Genomic DNA, 20940 nt, shown 5'->3' on the forward strand with positions numbered 1-20940 from the left:
CGGATGAGACGTGAGCACTCGGGTAGTGCACTAGAAAGCTTTAGATTGGCTAAGAGGGAGTTGAAGAGCGAGCTTAGAAGGGCTAAAAGGGGACATGAGAAGACTTTGGCGGATAGGGTTAAAGAGAATCCTAAGGCGTTCTATAGGTATGTCAAGAACAGAAGGTTGGTTAGGGCAAGTTTAGGGCCAGTTATAGATGGCAGAGGGAAGTTATGTGTGGAACCGGAGGAGATTGGTGAAGCATTGAACCAATATTTCTCTTCGGTGTTCACGCAAGGGGACATGAATATAGCTGAGGAGGACACTGGGTTGCAAGGGAGTAGAATAGACAGTATTACAGTTGATAAGGAGGATGTGCAGGATATTCTGGAGGGTCTGAAAATAGATAAATCCCCTGGTCCGGATGGGATTTATCCAAGGATTCTCTGGGAGGCAAGAGAAGTGATTGCAGAGCCTCTGGCTCTGATCTTCAGGTCGTCGTTGGCCTCTGGTATAGTACCAGAAGATTGGAGGTTAGCGAATGTTGTCCCATTGTTTAAGAAGGGGAACAGAGACTTCCCTGGGAATTATAGACCGGTGAGTCTCACTTCTGTTGTCGGCAAGATGTTGGAAAAAATTATAAGGGATAGGATTTATAGTTATTTGGAGAGTAATGAATTGATAGGTGATAGTCAGCATGGTTTTGTGGCAGGTAGGTCGTGCCTTACTAACCTTATTGAGTTTTTTGAGAAAGTGACCAAGGAGGTGGATGGGGGCAAGGCAGTGGACGTGGTATATATGGATTTTAGTAAGGCGTTTGATAAGGTTCACCATGGTAGGCTTCTGCAGAAAATGCAGATGTATGGGATTGGGGGTGATCTAGGAAATTGGATCAGGAATTGGCTAGCGGATAGGAAACAGAGGGTGGTGGTTGATAGTAAATATTCATCATGGAGTGCGGTTACAAGTGGTGTACCTCAGGGATCTGTTTTGGGGCCACTGCTGTTTGTAATATTTATTAATGATCTGGATGAGGGTATAGTTGGGTGGATTAGCAAATTTGCTGATGACACCAAAGTCGGTGGTGTGGTAGACAGTGAGGAAGGGTGTCGTAGTTTGCAGGAAGACTTAGACAGGTTGCAAAGTTGGGCCGAGAGGTGGCGGATGGAGTTTAATGCGGAGAAGTGTGAGGTAATTCACTTTGGTAGGAATAACAGATGTGTTGAGTATAGGGCTAACGGGAGGACTTTGAATAGTGTGGAGGAGCAGAGGGATCTAGGTGTATGTGTGCATAGATCCCTGAAAGTTGGGAATCAAGTAGATAAGGTTGTTAAGAAGGCATATGGTGTCTTGGCGTTTATTGGTAGGGGGATTGAATTTAGGAGTCGTAGCGTTATGTTGCAACTGTACACAACTCTGGTGCGGCCGCACTTGGAGTACTGTGTGCAGTTCTGGTCCCCACATTACAGGAAGGATGTGGAGGCTTTGGAGAGGGTGCAGAGGAGGTTTACCAGGATGTTGCCTGGTATGGAGGGGAGATCCTATGAGGAGAGGCTGAGGGATTTGGGATTGTTTTCGCTGGAAAGGCGGCGGCTAAGAGGGGATCTTATTGAAACATATAAGATGATTAGAGGTTTAGATAGGGTGGATAGTGATAGCCTTTTTCCTCTGATGGAGAAATCCAGCACGAGGGGGCATGGCTTTAAATTGAGGGGGGGTAGTTATAGAACCGATGTCAGGGGTAGGTTCTTTACCCAGAGGGTGGTGAGGGATTGGAATGCCCTGCCAGCATCAGTAGTAAATGCGCCTAGTTTGGGGGCGTTTAAGAGATCCGTAGATAGGTTCATGGACGAAAAGAAATTGGTTTAGGTTGGAGGGTCACAGTTTTTTTTTTAACTGGTCGGTGCAACATCGTGGGCCGAAGGGCCTGTTCTGCGCTGTAATGTTCTATGTTCTATGACATTCAGCCAATATCACATTGCTGCCTGTGGGATCTTACTGTGCGACCAATATTCCAGCCTCAGTTTGTACATTTGAACAAGAAACACACACACACAGAAAACAATTATCATAAACTCTGAACTGAATTTTGAAACTGACTCTGTGCTTTGGATCTTCCTGTGCACAAGTTGCATCAGAAATCTCGAAATTAACAGCAGTGAGGTCAGATTAACAATTAATCTCATCACTGTAAATAATTCTTGATGGCCTGGAATGAAAGTTCTTTAACTAGAAGCGGGTGTAATTGTGGAATAAAAAATGTGTGTGAGGCAGAGAGATAAATGTGAGGGTGAATGAAATGCACAGGGTTCTATTTGAATACAGTTTGCTGTGGCGGTGATTGTCGGAGCTCTCGCTCTATGTCTGGTGTTGGGAAGCTGAGTTTATGAAGTGTGGTCCCTTTAAAAGCTGGTTTTGTCTCCCTTTAAAGTTGGACTTGTGTCAATGCTTGGAGGCTTCAAATGCAGGTACAGACAGAGTACACAGACGGCAAGATTTGCAGCAAAGACCAAGTATTAGCGTCACCATGGTAACAGGCTTTGCAGGTTTTTGAATTTTGAGTTTAGCCAAGCAGTCCAAAGAAGGCACTCAGCTATCAGGAAGCTATCAAATGTTAATTTATTGCTGTTGACAAGATCAGATCACTCCTGGTGCAGGAAAATTCAGAGGTCATCACAGTATAAAAACAGGGGATCAACTGCCTGCCTGCAGTTCAACTGAAGGACTGCCACCTCTCAAAGCCCAGAGAGGGAAAGAGCAGCTCTCTCCCGCTTTGATTATCACTGAATAGACCTCTCCATCTATCGACCTGAATCAGAAGTAACTCGCAAGCAGCGGAATAGAGAGACGAACTCCAAAGGTTTTCCTAAATTATGTTCTTTTTTTTTCTGTTAGTGAATGTCCTTGTGTTTATTTGAACTGCATTCCAGTAGAATCTTACTTTAATCACAATGCTACTTCTTTATCTAAAGTTCCCTGCTGGTTAAATACATAAATTGTTAATTGTTCACTTAAATTGAGTGTCAGATGTTTCTGTTGATTAACCACTAAATGTTAATGAAGAACAGTTCACACCTTCCCACACACCTTTCACACATCACAAAGCAAGGTGTTCCTCTTTGAGGAATTTGGCGTGGCTTGTTAAAAGGGCATCAACCTCTGTCTCATGTCACTGTCTCTCTATCTGTGTCTCTGTATCTCCATTGTATGGCTTGTGAGAGAGAGGGAGTGAGAGAGTTGGGGGACAGGCTGAGGAAAGGCTGATGTTACAGAATGTGGGAGTGAGAGAGAAACGGGAGGATCAGGTTAAACAGGGGGAGAGATAGAACATAGAACATAGAACATTACAGCGCAGAACAGGCCCTTCGGCCCACGATGTTGCACCGACCAGTTAAAAAAAAACTGTGACCCTCCAACCTAAACCAATTTCTTTTCGTCCATGAACCTATCTACGGATCTCTTAAACGCCCCCAAACTAGGCGCATTTACTACTGATGCTGGCAGGGCATTCCAATCCCTCACCACCCTCTGGGTAAAGAACCTACCCCTGACATCGGTTCTATAACTACCCCCCCTCAATTTAAAGCCATGCCCCCTCGTGCTGGATTTCTCCATCAGAGGAAAAAGGCTATCACTATCCACCCTATCTAAACCTCTAATCATCTTATATGTTTCAATAAGATCCCCTCTTAGCCGCCGCCTTTCCAGCGAAAACAATCCCAAATCCCTCAGCCTCTCCTCATAGGATCTCCCCTCCATACCAGGCAACATCCTGGTAAACCTCCTCTGCACCCTCTCCAAAGCCTCCACATCCTTCCTGTAATGTGGGGACCAGAACTGCACACAGTACTCCAAGTGCGGCCGCACCAGAGTTATGTACAGTTGCAACATAACGCTACGACTCCTAAATTCAATCCCCCTACCAATAAACGCCAAGACACCATATGCCTTCTTAACAACCTTATCTACTTGATTCCCAACTTTCAGGGATCTATGCACACATACACCTAGATCCCTCTGCTCCTCCACACTATTCAAAGTCCTCCCGTTAGCCCTATACTCAACACATCTGTTATGATAGCTGAACATTGTGGAGTTGGGGTGGAGGGAAAATGTCACAGGATTCGGGGGTAGAGGGTTTCCTGAGAGCAGTAACTGCTGATGTCCCTGTCACATCTTTCCAGAAAGCGTGATGTTCAAACACTCCAGTCCTGAGACAGTCTGTTTTGAATTGTATCCTGAGGAAATGAACAGTTTCTTCCCAGTTGAGGTTTGAGCCACTTGCCGACTGGGCTGGGCGGTGTGGAAACATTGCTGCGCATGGAATCCTGCTGTGCATCAATGACCTGCAGCATATACAGAACTGCAAATTGTAACCACACAACTTCAAAGGGAAATTTGGGAGGGTGGAGGGGCTAAAAATCTAACCCCTGGCCTTGGTAAAGACTTATGCTCAATCCCTGTGTCCTGTTTGTGTTTTTAGACAGGGTGGTGCGATTTGGAGGATTTATCATTTTTTATGAGGGAGTGGGTAGGGCAGGGGGTTCAATATCTCGGCCTCTGTCATCACAACGTTCCCTCTCTCTCTCCAACCATTTGCTTCAATGTTGCATCTTGTAGTTCATGTAAAATAAAATCCCCTTGTGATTTGCTGTTGTTTTATTGTTGTGGGGTGTGTGAGGGGTGTGCGGGCGGGACAGAGGGTGGGGAACAGTGGTTCTCTTTTCCCCTCTCGCCCTTTCCCTCCGTGTGTGGGATGTTTTGGGGCTGGAAAGGACAGTTCTGTTTCACTGGGGTGGGGAGAATTCTGTTCTTTGTCCCCAAGGTTTATTGCATCCTCTGGGACTAGGCCTCAATTCAAGGCCTAATCTCAGGGCCCTCAGGATGCATTTTCCATTCGCTTCATTCCATACAGTTACTGTGTTTAATTTTATGAGATCAATCATTAAATAAAACTGCAGCAGCCGCGGCAATTCATTCCACTCAGGATGCAATTGTCGGTTTTCAAACTCTCTCACCCAACGTTCTTGTTAGATTGTGTTATCAGTGAGGGGGAGAGAGAAAAAGAGGAAGGTGTAAGAGAGAGAGAGAGAGAGAGAAGGCCGAGAGGAAGGGAGCGGTGAGAAGATAAAGTGTCGGGGGGAGGGGGTTGGGGGGTGAGGGAGGGTGGGTGGGGGGAGAGAGGACGTGTTTAGGGGGTCCTCCACTGTATCATTCCAGCCGAGCTCCCCAGTCATTGAAACATATAAACTAGAAGCGTGAGTAGGAGCCTGCGCCACCATTCAATTTTATTGTGGCTGATCATCAAATTTAATAACTTGATTCACCCTGACCCCATATCCTTTTATCCCTTTAGCCCCGAGAGCTATATCTCATTTATTTTTGAAGTCACAGAATGCCTGTGAATTCCACACATTCACCACCCTCTGACTGAAGAAATTTCTCCTCCCCTCAGTTCTAAAAAGGTTTTCCCTTATCATCAAACGAAGACAGCGAGTTGTGGACTCCCCCACCATTGGTAACTTTCTTTCTGAATCGACCCGTTCGAATCCTGTTTGAATTTTATAAGTTTCTATGAGATCCGCTCTCACTATTCTGAATGCAATTGTCTTAACAACATTCGGTGGTAGTGAATCCCACACATTCACCACCCTCTGACTGAATAAATTTCTCCCCACCTCAGCTCCAAAAGGTTTGTCCCTAATTCTAAAACTATGACCCCGAGTTCTCGACTCCCCCACCATTGGGAACATTCTTTCTGAATCGACCCTGCCTCATTCTGTTAGAATTTAATACGTTTCTATGAGGTCCCCTCTCACTCTATAAGTTTCTACTGAATATAATCCTAACCAATCTAATCTCTCCTCATATTACAGACCTGCCATCCCAGGAATCAGCCTGGTAAACCGTCGCTGTACTTCCTCTATAGCAAGGACATCCTTCCTCAGATCAGGACACCAAAACTGTACAAAACTCTCCAGGTGTGGCCTCACCAATCCTTTATAAATTGCAGCAAATCATCCTTATCCCTCAATAGGAATCATGTCGCTATGAAAGCTTACAGACCATTTAGCTCCATTCCTGCCTGCTGTACCTGCCTGGTTCATTGATCCACTGGAGCAAGCTGAGAGGGGTGATTGAAAAGCAGCAGTGCTGGTAAGAGATTAATTGGATTAATTGAATTGTTTATTTATTTAATTAGTCAGCTAGTGTGTGTATTTTTTTGGCCTTTACTTTAACAGCAGTTTTTCAAGTTTAAAGTGAAAACTAGAAGTGGGCAGCAAAGGAGTCTGGGAAGGGTTTTTATTTTAACTTTAAAAGTCAGTTACCTGGGTGGTTCCCCCTCAGTAGTAGTTTTTTTTTCTCTCGGGCCCCTAGCCCTATAAATTGGTGCAGAGGAGATACCCGATCCTCTACACTGGTAGAGGATCCCACCCTTCCATCCTCCTCTAACCTAATTATAAGTGTGGGGAAGTTTTTTGTTTTCTTTTTTTCTTGCTGGTAATGGCTTCAGGGATGGCAGTTCAGGCAGTATGCTGCATCTCCTGTGGGATGTATGTGGTGAGGAAATCCAGTAGTGTTTCAGGAGATTTTAGTTGTAAGAAGTGCATTAGATTGCAGCTTCTGGAGGAGCGTGTAAAGGAGCTGGAGGGGGAGGTAGAGGAACTCCGCATAATTCGGGAGGCGGAGGTGGAAGTTGATAGGAGTTATAGAGAAATAGTAACTCCTAGAAATAAGGCTTGGGTCAATGCCAGGAGGAGGGGTAAGAAGCAATCGGGAAGACAATCCCCTGGGGCGGTTCCCCTCCATAATAGGTTTTCGGTGCTGGAGGCTACAGTTGAGGAGGAATCAACTGAGCATAGAGAGCAGATCTCTGGGGGTGAGCCGAGTGAGAAAGCTCAGGTGGTTAGGGGCTGTAAAAGACTGGGCCTTGTGATTGGGGACTCCACAATTAAGGGGACAGATAGGAGGGTCGGAACTAAAGGTAGGGACTCAGGGTTGGTGTGTTGCCTACCAGGGGCTGGGGTCCGGGATGTGTCTGACAGGGTATTCAGGACTCTTAGGGGGGAGGGAGATAAACCACAAGTAATTGTACATGTGGGGACACACGACATAGGGAGGATAGGGGAAGGGGATATTAGGCAGGGATTTATGGAGTTGGGGTGGAAACTAAAGGCCAAGACTGACAGAGTGGTTATCTCTGGACTCTTGCCTGTACCACGGGATAGTTTAGAGAGGAATAGGGAGAGGGAAGGTTTGAATTCATGGCTGAGGGGATGGTGCAGGAGGGAGGGGTTCAGGTACTTAAGCAATTGGGGCTCGTACTGGGGAAGGTGTGACCTCTATGAGAAGGATGGTCTACACCTTAATCAGAAGGGGACCAATATCCTGGGGGGTAAATTTGCTAAGGCCATGCAGGGAGGTTTAAACTGATTCGGGGGGGGGAGGGATCCTGAGTAGTGGGGCTGAAAGTGAGGGATGCATGGATGGGGACTGCAATGCACGGCATTGCAGAGGTGGGGTGGAGCAGGGTTTGAAATGTGTATACTTCAATGCCAGGAGTATTCGCAATAAAGTGGGTGAACTTGCAGCGTGGATCAGTACCTGGGACTTCGATGTTGTGGCTATTTCAGAGACATGGATAGAGCAGGGGCAGGAATGGATGCTGCAGGTCCCGGGGTTCATATGTTTTAGTCGAAGTAGGGAAGGAGGTAGAAGAGGGGGAGGGGTAGCATTATTGGTCAGAGATTGTATCACAGTGTCAGAGAGGAGGTTTGATGAGGACTTATCTGTTGAGGTAGTATGGGCGGAGATTAGAAATAGGAGAGGAGAGGTCACCCTGTTGGGAGTCTTTTATAGACCTCCTAAAAGTTCTAGAGAGGTTGAGGAAAGGATTGCGGAGTCAATCCTGCTTAGGAGTGAAAGTAATAGGGCAATTGTTATGGGGGATTTTAACTTGACTAATATTGACTGGAATTGTTATAGCTCTAGCTCGTTAGAGGGGTCAGTTTTTGTTCAAAGCGTGCAGGAAGGTTTTTTGACTCAGTATGTAGACAGGCCAACTAGAGGTGAGGCTATATTGGATCTGGTGCTGGGAAATGAGCCAGACCAGGTGCTAGACTTGGAAGTTGGTGTGCATTTTGGTGATAGTGACCACAATTCGGTTACGTTCACCTTAGTGATGGAAAGGGATAGGCATGAACCTCGGGCCAGTGGTTTTAGCTGGGGGAAGGGTAATTATGAGGCTATTAGGAGAGAATTAGGAAACATAGGTTGGACTAGGAGATTACAGGGACTGGGAACGTCCGACATGTGGAGTTTTTTCAAGGAGCAGCTACTGCGAGTCTGTGATAGGTATGTCCCTGTCAGGCAAGGAGGAATTGGTAGGGCTAGGGAACCGTGGTGCACCAAAAAAGTTTCTTTGTTGGTTAAAAAGAAAAAGGAGGCTTATGTTCGGATGAGACGTGAGTACTCGGGTAGTGCACTAGAAAGCTTTAGATTGGCTAAGAGGGAGTTGAAGAGCGAGCTTAGAAGGGCTAAAAGGGGACATGAGAAGACTTTGGCGGATAGGGTTAAAGAGAATCCTAAGGCGTTCTATAGGTATGTCAAGAACAGAAGGTTGGTTAGGGCAAGTTTAGGGCCAGTTATAGATGGCAGAGGGAAGTTATGTGTGGAACCGGAGGAGATTGGTGAAGCATTGAACCAATATTTCTCTTCGGTGTTCACGCAAGGGGACATGAATATAGCTGAGGAGGACACTGGGTTGCAAGGGAGTAGAATAGACAGTATTACAGTTGATAAGGAGGATGTGCAGGATATTCTGGAGGGTCTGAAAATAGATAAATCCCCTGGTCCGGATGGGATTTATCCAAGGATTCTCTGGGAGGCAAGAGAAGTGATTGCAGAGCCTCTGGCTCTGATCTTCAGGTCGTCGTTGGCCTCTGGTATAGTACCAGAAGATTGGAGGTTAGCGAATGTTGTCCCATTGTTTAAGAAGGGGAACAGAGACTTCCCTGGGAATTATAGACCGGTGAGTCTCACTTCTGTTGTCGGCAAGATGTTGGAAAAAATTATAAGGGATAGGATTTATAGTTATTTGGAGAGTAATGAATTGATAGGTGATAGTCAGCATGGTTTTGTGGCAGGTAGGTCGTGCCTTACTAACCTTATTGAGTTTTTTGAGAAAGTGACCAAGGAGGTGGATGGGGGCAAGGCAGTGGACGTGGTATATATGGATTTTAGTAAGGCGTTTGATAAGGTTCACCATGGTAGGCTTCTGCAGAAAATGCAGATGTATGGGATTGGGGGTGATCTAGGAAATTGGATCAGGAATTGGCTAGCGGATAGGAAACAGAGGGTGGTGGTTGATAGTAAATATTCATCATGGAGTGCGGTTACAAGTGGTGTACCTCAGGGATCTGTTTTGGGGCCACTGCTGTTTGTAATATTTATTAATGATCTGGATGAGGGTATAGTTGGGTGGATTAGCAAATTTGCTGATGACACCAAAGTCGGTGGTGTGGTAGACAGTGAGGAAGGGTGTCGTAGTTTGCAGGAAGACTTAGACAGGTTGCAAAGTTGGGCCGAGAGGTGGCGGATGGAGTTTAATGCGGAGAAGTGTGAGGTAATTCACTTTGGTAGGAATAACAGATGTGTTGAGTATAGGGCTAACGGGAGGACTTTGAATAGTGTGGAGGAGCAGAGGGATCTAGGTGTATGTGTGCATAGATCCCTGAAAGTTGGGAATCAAGTAGATAAGGTTGTTAAGAAGGCATATGGTGTCTTGGCGTTTATTGGTAGGGGGATTGAATTTAGGAGTCGTAGCGTTATGTTGCAACTGTACACAACTCTGGTGCGGCCGCACTTGGAGTACTGTGTGCAGTTCTGGTCCCCACATTACAGGAAGGATGTGGAGGCTTTGGAGAGGGTGCAGAGGAGGTTTACCAGGATGTTGCCTGGTATGGAGGGGAGATCCTATGAGGAGAGGCTGAGGGATTTGGGATTGTTTTCGCTGGAAAGGCGGCGGCTAAGAGGGGATCTTATTGAAACATATAAGATGATTAGAGGTTTAGATAGGGTGGATAGTGATAGCCTTTTTCCTCTGATGGAGAAATCCAGCACGAGGGGGCATGGCTTTAAATTGAGGGGGGGTAGTTATAGAACCGATGTCAGGGGTAGGTTCTTTACCCAGAGGGTGGTGAGGGATTGGAATGCCCTGCCAGCATCAGTAGTAAATGCGCCTAGTTTGGGGGCGTTTAAGAGATCCGTAGATAGGTTCATGGACGAAAAGAAATTGGTTTAGGTTGGAGGGTCACAGTTTTTTTTTTAACTGGTCGGTGCAACATCGTGGGCCGAAGGGCCTGTTCTGCGCTGTAATGTTCTATGTTCTATGTTCTATGGTTCCGTGCAGTGAATGATGCACGAGGAGACCAAGGTTTTGATGAGAATCCACCTCCCTCAATTTACACCCATTCAATAATAACTTGTCTTCCTAATATTCCTACCAGAGTCGATATCCTCTCAGTGATCCACATTAAACTGCATCTGCCATGCGTATGACCACACCCTCAGACTGTCCAAATCACGCTGAATATTCTCTGCACCCTCCTCACAGTTCACCCTCCCACCCAGCTTTGTACCATCTGCAAATTTGGAGATGATGCATTCAGTAACCCTTCTGGAAGACTAAATAAACCACATCCACTGGTTCCCCTCGGTCAACTCTACCGGTTCCACCCTCAAACAATTCCAATATATTCCAATCATGATTTCCCTTTAGTAAATCCATGCTGCCTTTGGCTGATTATGGCACTGCCTTCCAAATGCCGAGTTATCAAATCCTTGAAATTTGACTCTTGCAACTTCCCCAGCACCGACGTTAGGCTCACTGGTCTATAGTTCACTGTTTTCTCTCTCCAGTCCTGCCTGAATACCGGGCTTGCATTAGCTACCCTCCAATCTGTAGGAATCAGCCCAGAGTCCAATAAAATTGGAAAATAACCACCATTGGATCTGCTATTCCCAGGAAGACTTCCTTAAGTACTCTGGGATGAAGGTTATCAGGACCTGGAGATTTATCCACCTTCAATCCCATCATTTTCCCCTAAAGCATTTCTCTGCAAATTCAAATTTCCTTCAGCTTCTCTCTAAAACTTGTTCCTCTCAGAACATTTGGCACATTATTCATGTCTTCCTTTCTGAAGATCGAAGCAATCTTCAATTTATTTCCTCAGCTATTACTTTGTCCCCCGTTAGAGTATCTCCCATTTCTGACTGCAAAGGTCCTAGTTTGTCAATCTGTTTCTCTTTACATACCGATAGATATTTTTTGAAGTCAGTTGTCATGTTCCACGGTAGATTACTTTCATACACTATTTTTCTTTCCTTAATCAATCCCTTGCTCCTCCCAAGAGGATGGATTTGTAAACAGTGATTGTGTTACTGAGGGTGAATCTGTGATGACGTGTTTTAGCTTTTCACCAATTCACACCTACAATAGTGTTTTAAATCTGGCTGCTCCCACATTGCAGTGTGATTGTGGGATCTTGCTGTGCAGGATGACCAGCAGCATTTCTGAAATGACACAGGAACATTTTATTTTCCTCAGAAACCCTCTAACCCTCCTGCTGCTGACCTTAGTCTACACACCTTGGACATTGACCCCTCTGCTCAGGGGAAGAAGTTTCTTCTTAACTATCCTATCTTTGTCCCTCATAATTTTGAACACCTCAATGATGTCCGCACTCCGCCTTCACTGTTCTGTGGAAAGCAACCCCAGCCTAACCAGCCTGTCTTCACTGCAGAAACACTGCTGCCCAGGCAACATCCTGGTGAATCTCCTTTGCGTTCCTTCCAGAGCAATCACATCCTCCGTCTAGTGAGGCCCCCAGAACTCCTCACAGTCTTCGAGCTGAAGACAAATGAGTGTTTCATACATCTCCATCATCACCTCCCAGCTCCTATCTTCGATACATCAGCTAATAAAGAAAATTGTCATGTCTGCCTTCTGAAGCAGCTGATCATCAGAAGTTACCCACTGGAATGGAAAACATTAGAACGTTTATGTTTTTTTCTTGAGTTTAAACAGAAATTAAATTTTAAAAATCCAAAGAGCAGTTGTCCAGTCACAACCTCAACATAAAAAAATAAATGAACTAACTTCAAAAGAGTGAAAAAAATACATCAAGTAACACAGGCTGTGATAAAGAGCATTCAGCACATGTTCCAAAATTAAGATCATTCTTGACAGATTTCATTGAATAATTTTCACAATTATCAGGAATGATCTGGTCGATGTCCGACACATGGTGTTTCTAGATACCTTCAGTAAGTTAACAGACTTCAGTAAACTCAGAGCAAGTGGAGTTAGAGGACCAGCAGCAGAATGACTCGAAGCTGGTTACAAAGACACAACACAGGCAGTGGGAGTTAAAGGGATTTACTCTGATTGCTGGAAGGTGGGAAGTGGTTTTCCACAAGGATCAGCGCTGGGATCACTTTCCTTCACCATTTACATCAACAACATGGAATCGGGAAGCAAAATTATCATTTCAAAATTTACCAACCAATCCAAACTGAGAATGAGAATGAGCAGAGTGGAAGAATACAACTCAACACAATAACACATTAATAATAAATTATAAACTTGCAAATTGGGTATTGGAATTGGAAATTAATTTCACCACAGCTCAGTGTCAGGTTCTTCATTCTGATCAGAACAATATGTTTCCCAATCACTCTGTAGAAATCAAGTATCTGAATGTTTTCGAGGAGTTCAGGGCTTCAGATGATCAGATTCACAAATCGCTTTCAGAAGCAACACAGTTCAGATATAACCATAACAATCCGGAAAATAAAACATTGGAGTTCATTTATAGATTAATGGAAATGTGAACAGTTCACAACATTTCTGAAATACAAATCACAGAATATTGCCCCTCTGTTATTGGGTTGTTTAAATATCAGGAACTAGCTGAAACCTGTTTCTTTTCAATACATCACCGAGTTACCGAGGCATTTCACATCACACACTGACCACAAAACATCATTAGAACAAAACCAATCGCTTCCTATTCCCGAGCTATTCCAAAGATTAAACACAGAGACAGCTCCATGGAATGGAGATCTCACTCACCCAACAAAAAATATATATCATTGAAATTAAATCAAACTTATTTCATTCCAGTACTTTTGTACAATCACAATACAATTCGACTCGGATAGATAGTGCCAGAAATAGATGGATACTTCAATCAGGTATACCACTCTGGTGAACAACAAGACACAATGAGTATAATTCTACACTGACAACTACATCCTGCAATACTTGTTAACTTGTGTCAGGTATTCCGCTCTGGTTACTGATCCACAATCAAAGGGTAATTTTATTCTTACTCCCACTAAATGTTATTTCAGGTTGATCGCTGTAACTGAAATCCAATCTAACATGACACAAGATTCCACTAAATACAATAACTTCATTGATTCCTGAGCCTATGAATTACGTGCAGAGTTGGTTGTGTCAGTTGATGAAAAGGATTAAAGCCACAGAGATATTTCAAGTAACTTGATTTCAGTGAGTTACATCTTTCACCTGGTCTCTGGATAACAGTGACAATGAGATCAGCATGGAGCATTTTCATTCAGAGTTTAAAATCAGAGAGCCGCTCACACACAGGTTTACACAACCTCAATGGTTAGAGTCACTCACCGGGAACACCAATAATGGCAATGATTGGGTAGATTATTTTCTCAGCCATGTCTATTGGACGATGCATCTTCAGTGTGAAGTGGTGTCCCTTCGAGCTGCTGGCAGTCTCTCTGTCTCAAACTCTGAGGTTACCTATTCCCAAAGCCTTTAATATATACACTGCAGAATCACCTCAGGGACACTGAGGGAGCAACAAGACTTGTAAAAAATATTTGAACAAACAGATTACGACATTGAGTTCAGTGATGGATAATTATCTTTAGATAAAATTAAATCTTTCCAAACACTGGATTCTGTTGATCACATTTATCATCTAATAACAAGTGGAAAGATGCTGTCCACTCAAACACCATCAGTCCCATCTTTCGACCTCACATTGTTTCAGTGATATCTGTAACTGGGCTGTGACGTTTCAGTAATGAAGTTTCAAATGTCACCGTGTCTCTCTCTGTGTGGTATTTAACTGTGGACATTCAGTGATGTGAATTAAGTGGGTTCTGGGTGAACATAGATTGTAAAATGATGTTAATCAATAATCTGGAACTGTTTAACCTCAGACCCTCAGAGCCTGCAGCAGATACAAACACATCATCTCTTAGAGCAGTAAATATGCAGATTTAACTGTGACAAGTAACGCACAGACACCAACTGATACAGGCCCCACATCTGATACACAACCTTATGGGGGGGAGAGAAATGGGTCCAGATGTGGAGACAGAGAGAGAGAGACAGGACCTGCGAATGTGGAAGGGATTGTGTGGAAGCAGATATTGTGAGAGGAATGGTGTTCATAATAGTAACTTAAACTCAGAGGAAGACAGATCCATCGTAATGGACCCGGTGCTGTGTTCACATTAAATAGATCAGCTGGAGTATTGTGTCCTGTTCTGGGTCACACACTTTCGACAAGATGTGATGACATTGGCAAGAGAAATGGAGGAGAATGTCCAACAGGAAAGAGGGAACTGTGGTGAGAGAGAGGGAGAAAAATGGGCGGAGAGAGTGATGGATACAGAGTGGGTAAGAGGTCGAGGAAGACAAATGAGGTGAGTGGGAGATGCAGTGCGAATGAGAGAGAGAGGTGTGCGTGTGGACTGAGAGAGTGAGAGACACAGAATAGAGATGGGCTGAGGGGGAGAATTGGGTGGGGTGAGAGAGACAGAAGTGGGGTCAGATAAAGAGAAGGGGTGAGAGTTGGGGAGAGAAGGATCAGTGATATGAAGTGGCCTGAGAGAAGCTGTGTTGTGGGGCAGAGGGAGGGAGTGAGTGGGAGTGGGAGTTTGTGAGAGGAAAGTGTGAGTGAGGGAGTGAATGTTACAGAGGGATTGTGTGAAAGAGTGTGTGAGAAGTGTGAGTGTGCAAGCGTGTGAGCGTGCAAGTGTGTGAGTTTGCATGTGTGTTTTTGTGTGTGTGGGTGCATGCAGTATATAAAGAGAGGGAGTGTGACAGAGGGAGCGAGAGTGTGGGAGTGTGTGAGGGTGACACAGGGAGGCAGAGGGCGTGCGGATTGTGTCAGGTCTGAGAGTGCTTGATAGTGTCTGTGTTTGTGGGTGTTTTTGTCATGGAAGATTGAAGATTAGAGTGTGTCTGTCTGTGAGCGGGTCCACGAGAGACAGCTTGTGATTGTGCGCATGTATGTTAGTGTGTGTACCAGAGAATGTGAGTGTGTGTTTGTGTGAGAGTGTGTGAGAGAGTGTGTTTAGGACAGTGAGGATATACAAATTCCTGAATGTGCATTTGAGAGGGTGTATGAGTCATGTGAGAGTGTGAGTTTGTGTAAGTGTGTGTGAGAGAGTGTGTGAGTGTGTAATATTGTGTAAATGTGTGTGTGGGAGAGTGTACGTGAGTTGGTGAGGGTGTGTGTGTGAGTGTACGTGAGTTGGTGAGGGTGTGTGTGAGTGTACGCGAGTTGGTGAGGGTGTGTGTGAGTGTACGTGAGTTGGTGAGGGTGCGTGTGTGAGTGTACGTGAGTTGGTGAGGGTGTGTGTGTGAGTGTACGTGAGTTGGTGAGGGTGTGTGCGTGAGTGTACGTGAGTTGGTGAGGGTGTGTGAGTGTACGTGAGTTGGTGAGGGTGTGTGCGTGAGTGTACGTGAGTTGGTGAGGGTGTGTGTGAGTGTACGTAAATTGGTGAGCGTGTGTGTGAGTGTACGTGAGGTGGTGAGGGTGTGTGTGTGTGAGTGTACGTGAGTTGGTGAGGGTGTGTGTGAGTGTACGTGAGTTGGTGAGGGTGTGTGTGAGTGTACGTGAGTTGATGAGGGTGTGTGTGTGTGTAAGTGAGTTGGTGAGGGTGTGTGTGTGAGTGTACATGAGTTGGTGAGGGTGTGTGTGTGAGTGTACATGAGTTGGTGAGGGTGTGTGTGAGTGTACGTGAGTAGGTGAGGGTGTGTGTGAGTGTACATGAGTTGGTGAGGGTGTGTGAGTGTACGTGAGTTGGTGAGGGTGTGTGTGTGAGTGTACGCGAGTACGTGAGGGAGTGTGTGTGAGTGCACGCGAGTTGGTGAGGATGTGTGTGTGTGAGAGTACGTGAGTTGGTGAGGGTGTGTGAGTGAGTGTACGCGAGTTGGTGAGGGTGTGTGTGTGAGTGTACGTGAGTTGGTGAGGGTGTGTGTGTGAGTGTACATGAGTTGGTGAGGGTGTGTTTGTGAGTGTACGTGAGTTGGTGAGGGTGTGTGTGAGTGTACGTGAGTTGGTGAGGGGGTGTGTGAGTGTACGCGAGTTGGTGAGGGTGTGTGTACGTGAGTTGGTGACTGTTTAGAGTGAACCTTGAGGATTGTGTCACTATCTGGGGTGATTCTTGGGGATTGTGTCACTATTCAGAGTGATCCTTGGGGATTGTGTCATTATTTAGAGTGATCCTTGGGGATTGTGTCACTATTCAGAGTGATCCTTGGGGATTGTGTCACTATTCAGAGTGATCCTTGGGGATTGTGTCACTATTCAGAGTGACCTTGGGGATTGTGTCACTATTTAGAGTGATCATTGGGGAAAGTGTCACTATTTATAGTGATCCTTGGGGATTGTGTCACTATTTAGAGTGATCCTTGGGGATTGTGTCACTATTTAGAGTGATCCTTGGGGTTTGTGTCACTATTTAGAGTGATCCTTGGGGATTGTGTCATTATTTAGAGTGATCCTTGGGGATTGTGTCACTATTCAGAGTGATCCTTGGGGATTGTGTCACTATTCAGAGTGATCCTTGGGGATTGTGTCACTATTCAGAGTGACCTTGGGGATTGTGTCACTATTTAGAGTGATCATTGGGGAAAGTGTCACTATTTATAGTGATCCTTGGGGATTGTGTCACTATTTAGAGTGATCCTTGGGGATTGTGTCACTATTTAGAGTGATCCTTGGGGTTTGTGTCACTATTTAGAGTGATCCTTGGGGATTGTGTCACTATTTAGAGTGATCCTTGGGGTTTGTGTCACTATTTAGAGTGATCCTTGGGGATTGTGTCACTATTTAGAGTGATCCTTGGGGTTTGTGTCACTATTTAGAGTGATCCTTGGGTATTGTGGCACTATTTAGAGTGACCCTTGGGGATTGTGTCACTATTTAGAGTGATCCTTGGGGATTGTGTCACTATTTAGAGTGATCCTTGGGGATTGTGTCACTATTTAGAATGATCATTGGGGTTTGTGTCACTATTTAGAGTGATCCTTGGGGATTGTGTCACTATTTAGATTGATCCTTGCGGTTTGTGTCACTATTTAGAGTGATCCTTGCGGTTTGTGTCACTATTTAGAGTGATCCTTGGGTATTGTGGCACTATTTAGAGTGACCCTTGGGGATTGTGTCACTATTTAGAGTGATCCTTGGGGTTTGTGTCACTATTTAGAGTAATCCTTGGGTATTGTGGCACTATTTAGAGTGACCCTTGGGGATTGTGCCACTATTTAGAGTGATCCTTGGGGATTGTGTCACTATTTAGAGTGATCCTTGGGGTTTGTGTCACTATTTAGAGTGATCCTTGGGTATTGTGGCACTATTTAGAGTGATCCTTGGGGATGGTGTCACCATTGGAGAGATCTTTGGGGAATGTGTCACTATTTAGATTGATCCTTGGGGATTGTGTCAGTATTTCGAGTGATCCCTGGGGATTGTGTCACTATTTGGAGTGACCCTTGGGGATTGTGTCACTATTTAGAGTGATCCTTGGGGATTGTGTCATTATTTAGAGTGACCTTGGGGTTGTGTCAACATTTAGAGTGATCCTGGGGGATTGTGTCACTATTTAGAGTCATTCTTGGGGATTGTGTCACTATTTAGAGTGATCCTTGGGGTTTGTGTCACTATTTAGAGTGATCCATGGGGATTGTGACATTATTTAGAGTGATCCTTGGGGATTGTGACACTATTTAGAGTGATCCTTGGGGACTGTGTCACTATTCAGAGTGATCCTTGGGTATTGTGTCACTTTTTAGAGTGATTCTTGGGGATTGTGTCACTATTTATAGTGATCCTTGGGGATTGTGTCACTATTTAGAGTGATCCTTGGGTATTGCGTCACTATTTAGAGTGATCATTGGGGTTTGTGTCACTATTTAGAGTGATCCTTGGGGAATATGACACTATTTAGAGTGATCCTTGGGGATTGTGACACTATTTAGAGTGATCCTTGTGCATTGAGTCACTATTTAGAGTGACCTTGGGGATTGTGTCACTATTTTGAGTGATCCTTGGGGAATGTGTCACTATTTAAAGTGTTCCTTGGGGAATGTGGCAGCATTTAGAGTGATCCTTGGAGATTGAGTCACTATTTGGAGTGATCCTTGGGGATTGTGTCACTATTTAGAGTGATCATTGGGGATTGTGTCACTATTTTGAGTGATCCTTGGGGATTGTGTCACTATTGAGAGTGATCCTTGGGGATTGTGTCACTATTTACAGTGATCCTTGGATATTGTGTCACTGTTTGGAGTGATTTTTGGGGATTGTTTCACTATTTTAAGTGATCCTTGGGGATTGTGTCACTATTTAGAGTGATCCTTGGGGATTGTGTCACTATTTCAAGTGATCCTTGTGCATTGAGTCACTATTTAGAGTGACCTTGGGGATTGTGTCACTATTTAGAGTGATCCATGGGGATTGTGTCACTATTTAGAGTGATCCCTGGGTATTGTGTCACTGTTTAGAGTGATTCTTGGTGATTGTGTCACTATTCAGAGTGATCCTTGGGGATTGTGTCAGTATTTAGAGTGACCTTGGGGATTGTGTCACTATTTCGAGTGATCCTTGGGGATTGTGTCACTATTTAGAGTGATCCTTGGGTTTTGCGTCACTATTTCGAGTGATCATTGGGGTTTGTGTCACTATTTAGAGTGATCCTTGGGGATTGTGACACTATTTAGAGTGACCCTTGGGGATTGTGACACTATTTAGAGTGATCCTTGTGCATTGAGTCACTATTTAGAGTGACCTTAGGGATTGTGTCACTATTTTGAGTGATCCTTGGGGAATGTGTCACTATTTAAAGTGTTCCTTGGGGAATGTGGCAGCATTTAGAGTGATCCTTGGGGATTGAGTCACTATTTAGAGTGATCCTTGGGGATTGTGTCATTATTTAGAGAGATCCTTGGGGATTGAGTCACTATTTAGAGTGATCCTTGGGGATTGTGTCATTATTTAGAGAGATCCTTGGGGATTGTGTCACTATTTTGAGTGATCCTTGGGGATTGTGTCACTATTTAGAGTGATCCTTGGGGATTGTGGCACTATGTAGAGTGATCCTTGGATATTGTGTCACTGTTTAGAGTGATTTTTGGGCATTGTTGCACTATTTTAAGTGATCCTTGGGGATTGTGTCACTATTTAGAGTGATCCATGGGGATTGTGTCACTATTTAGAGTGATCCTTGGGTATTGTGTCACTGTTTAGAGTGATTCTTGGGGATTGTGTCACTATTTAGAGTGATCCTTGGGGTTGTGTCACTATTTATAGTGATCCTTGGGAATTGTCACTATTTCGAGTGATCCTTGGGTACTGTGTCACTGTTTAGAGTGATTTTTGGGGATTGTGTCACTATTTAGACTGATCCTTGGGTATTGTGTCACTGCTAAGAGTGATTCTTGGGGATTGTGTCACTATTTATAGTGATCCTTGGGGATTGTGTCACTATTTCGAGTGATCCTTGTGCATTGAGTCACTATTTAGACTGACCTTGGGGATTGTGTCATTATTTTGAGTGAACCTTGGGGATTGTGTCACTATTTAGAGTGATCCATGGGGATTGTGTCACTATTTAGAGTGATCCTTGGGTTTTGCGTCACTATTTCGAGTGATCATTGGGGTTTGTGTCACTATTTAGAGTGATCCTTGGGGATTGTGACACTATTTAGAGTGACCCTTGGGGATTGTGACACTATTTAGAGTGATCCTTGTGCATTGAGTCACTATGTAGAGTGACCTTGGGGATTGTGTCACTATTTTGAGTGATCCTTGGGGAATGTGTCACTATTTAAAGTGTTCCTTGGGGAACGTGGCAGCATTTAGAGTGATTCTTGGGGATTGTGTCAGTATTTAGAGTGATCGTTGGGTATTGTGTCACTATTTAGAGAGATCCTTGGGGATTGTGTAACTATTTAGAGTGATCCTTGGGGATTGTCTAACTATTTAGAGTGATCCTTGGGGATTGTGTAACTATTTAGAGTGATCCTTGGAGATTGTGTCACGATTTAGAGTGATCCTTGGGGATTGTGTAACTATTTAGAGAGATCCTTGTGGATTGTGTCACTATTTAGAGAGATCCTTGGGGATTGTGTCACTATTTAGAGTGATCCTAGGGGATTGTGTCACTATTTAGAGAGATCCTTGGGGATTGTGTCACTATTTAGAGTGATCCTTGGGGATTGTGTCAGTATTTTGAGAGATCCATGGGGATTGTGTCACTGTTTAGAGTGATCCTTGGGGATTGTGTCACTATTTAGAGTGATCCGTGGGGATTGTGTCACTATTTCGAGTGATCCATGGGGATTGTGTCACTATTTAGAGTGATTCTTGGGGATTGTGTCAGTATTTAGAGAGATTCTTGGGGATTTTGTCAGTATTTAGAGTGATTCTTGGGGATTGTGTCACTATTTCGAGTGATCCTTGTGGATTGTGTCACTATTTAGAGTGATCCTTAGGGATTGTGTCACTATTTAGAGAGATCCTTGGGGACTGCGTCACTATTTAGAGTGATCCATGGGGATTGTGTCACTATTTAGAGTGATCCTTGGGTATTGTGTCACTGTTTAGAGTGATCCTTGGG

This window comes from Mustelus asterias, unplaced genomic scaffold (genome assembly GCF_964213995.1).
Source record: "Mustelus asterias unplaced genomic scaffold, sMusAst1.hap1.1 HAP1_SCAFFOLD_489, whole genome shotgun sequence".
Lineage (NCBI taxonomy): Eukaryota > Metazoa > Chordata > Chondrichthyes > Carcharhiniformes > Triakidae > Mustelus > Mustelus asterias.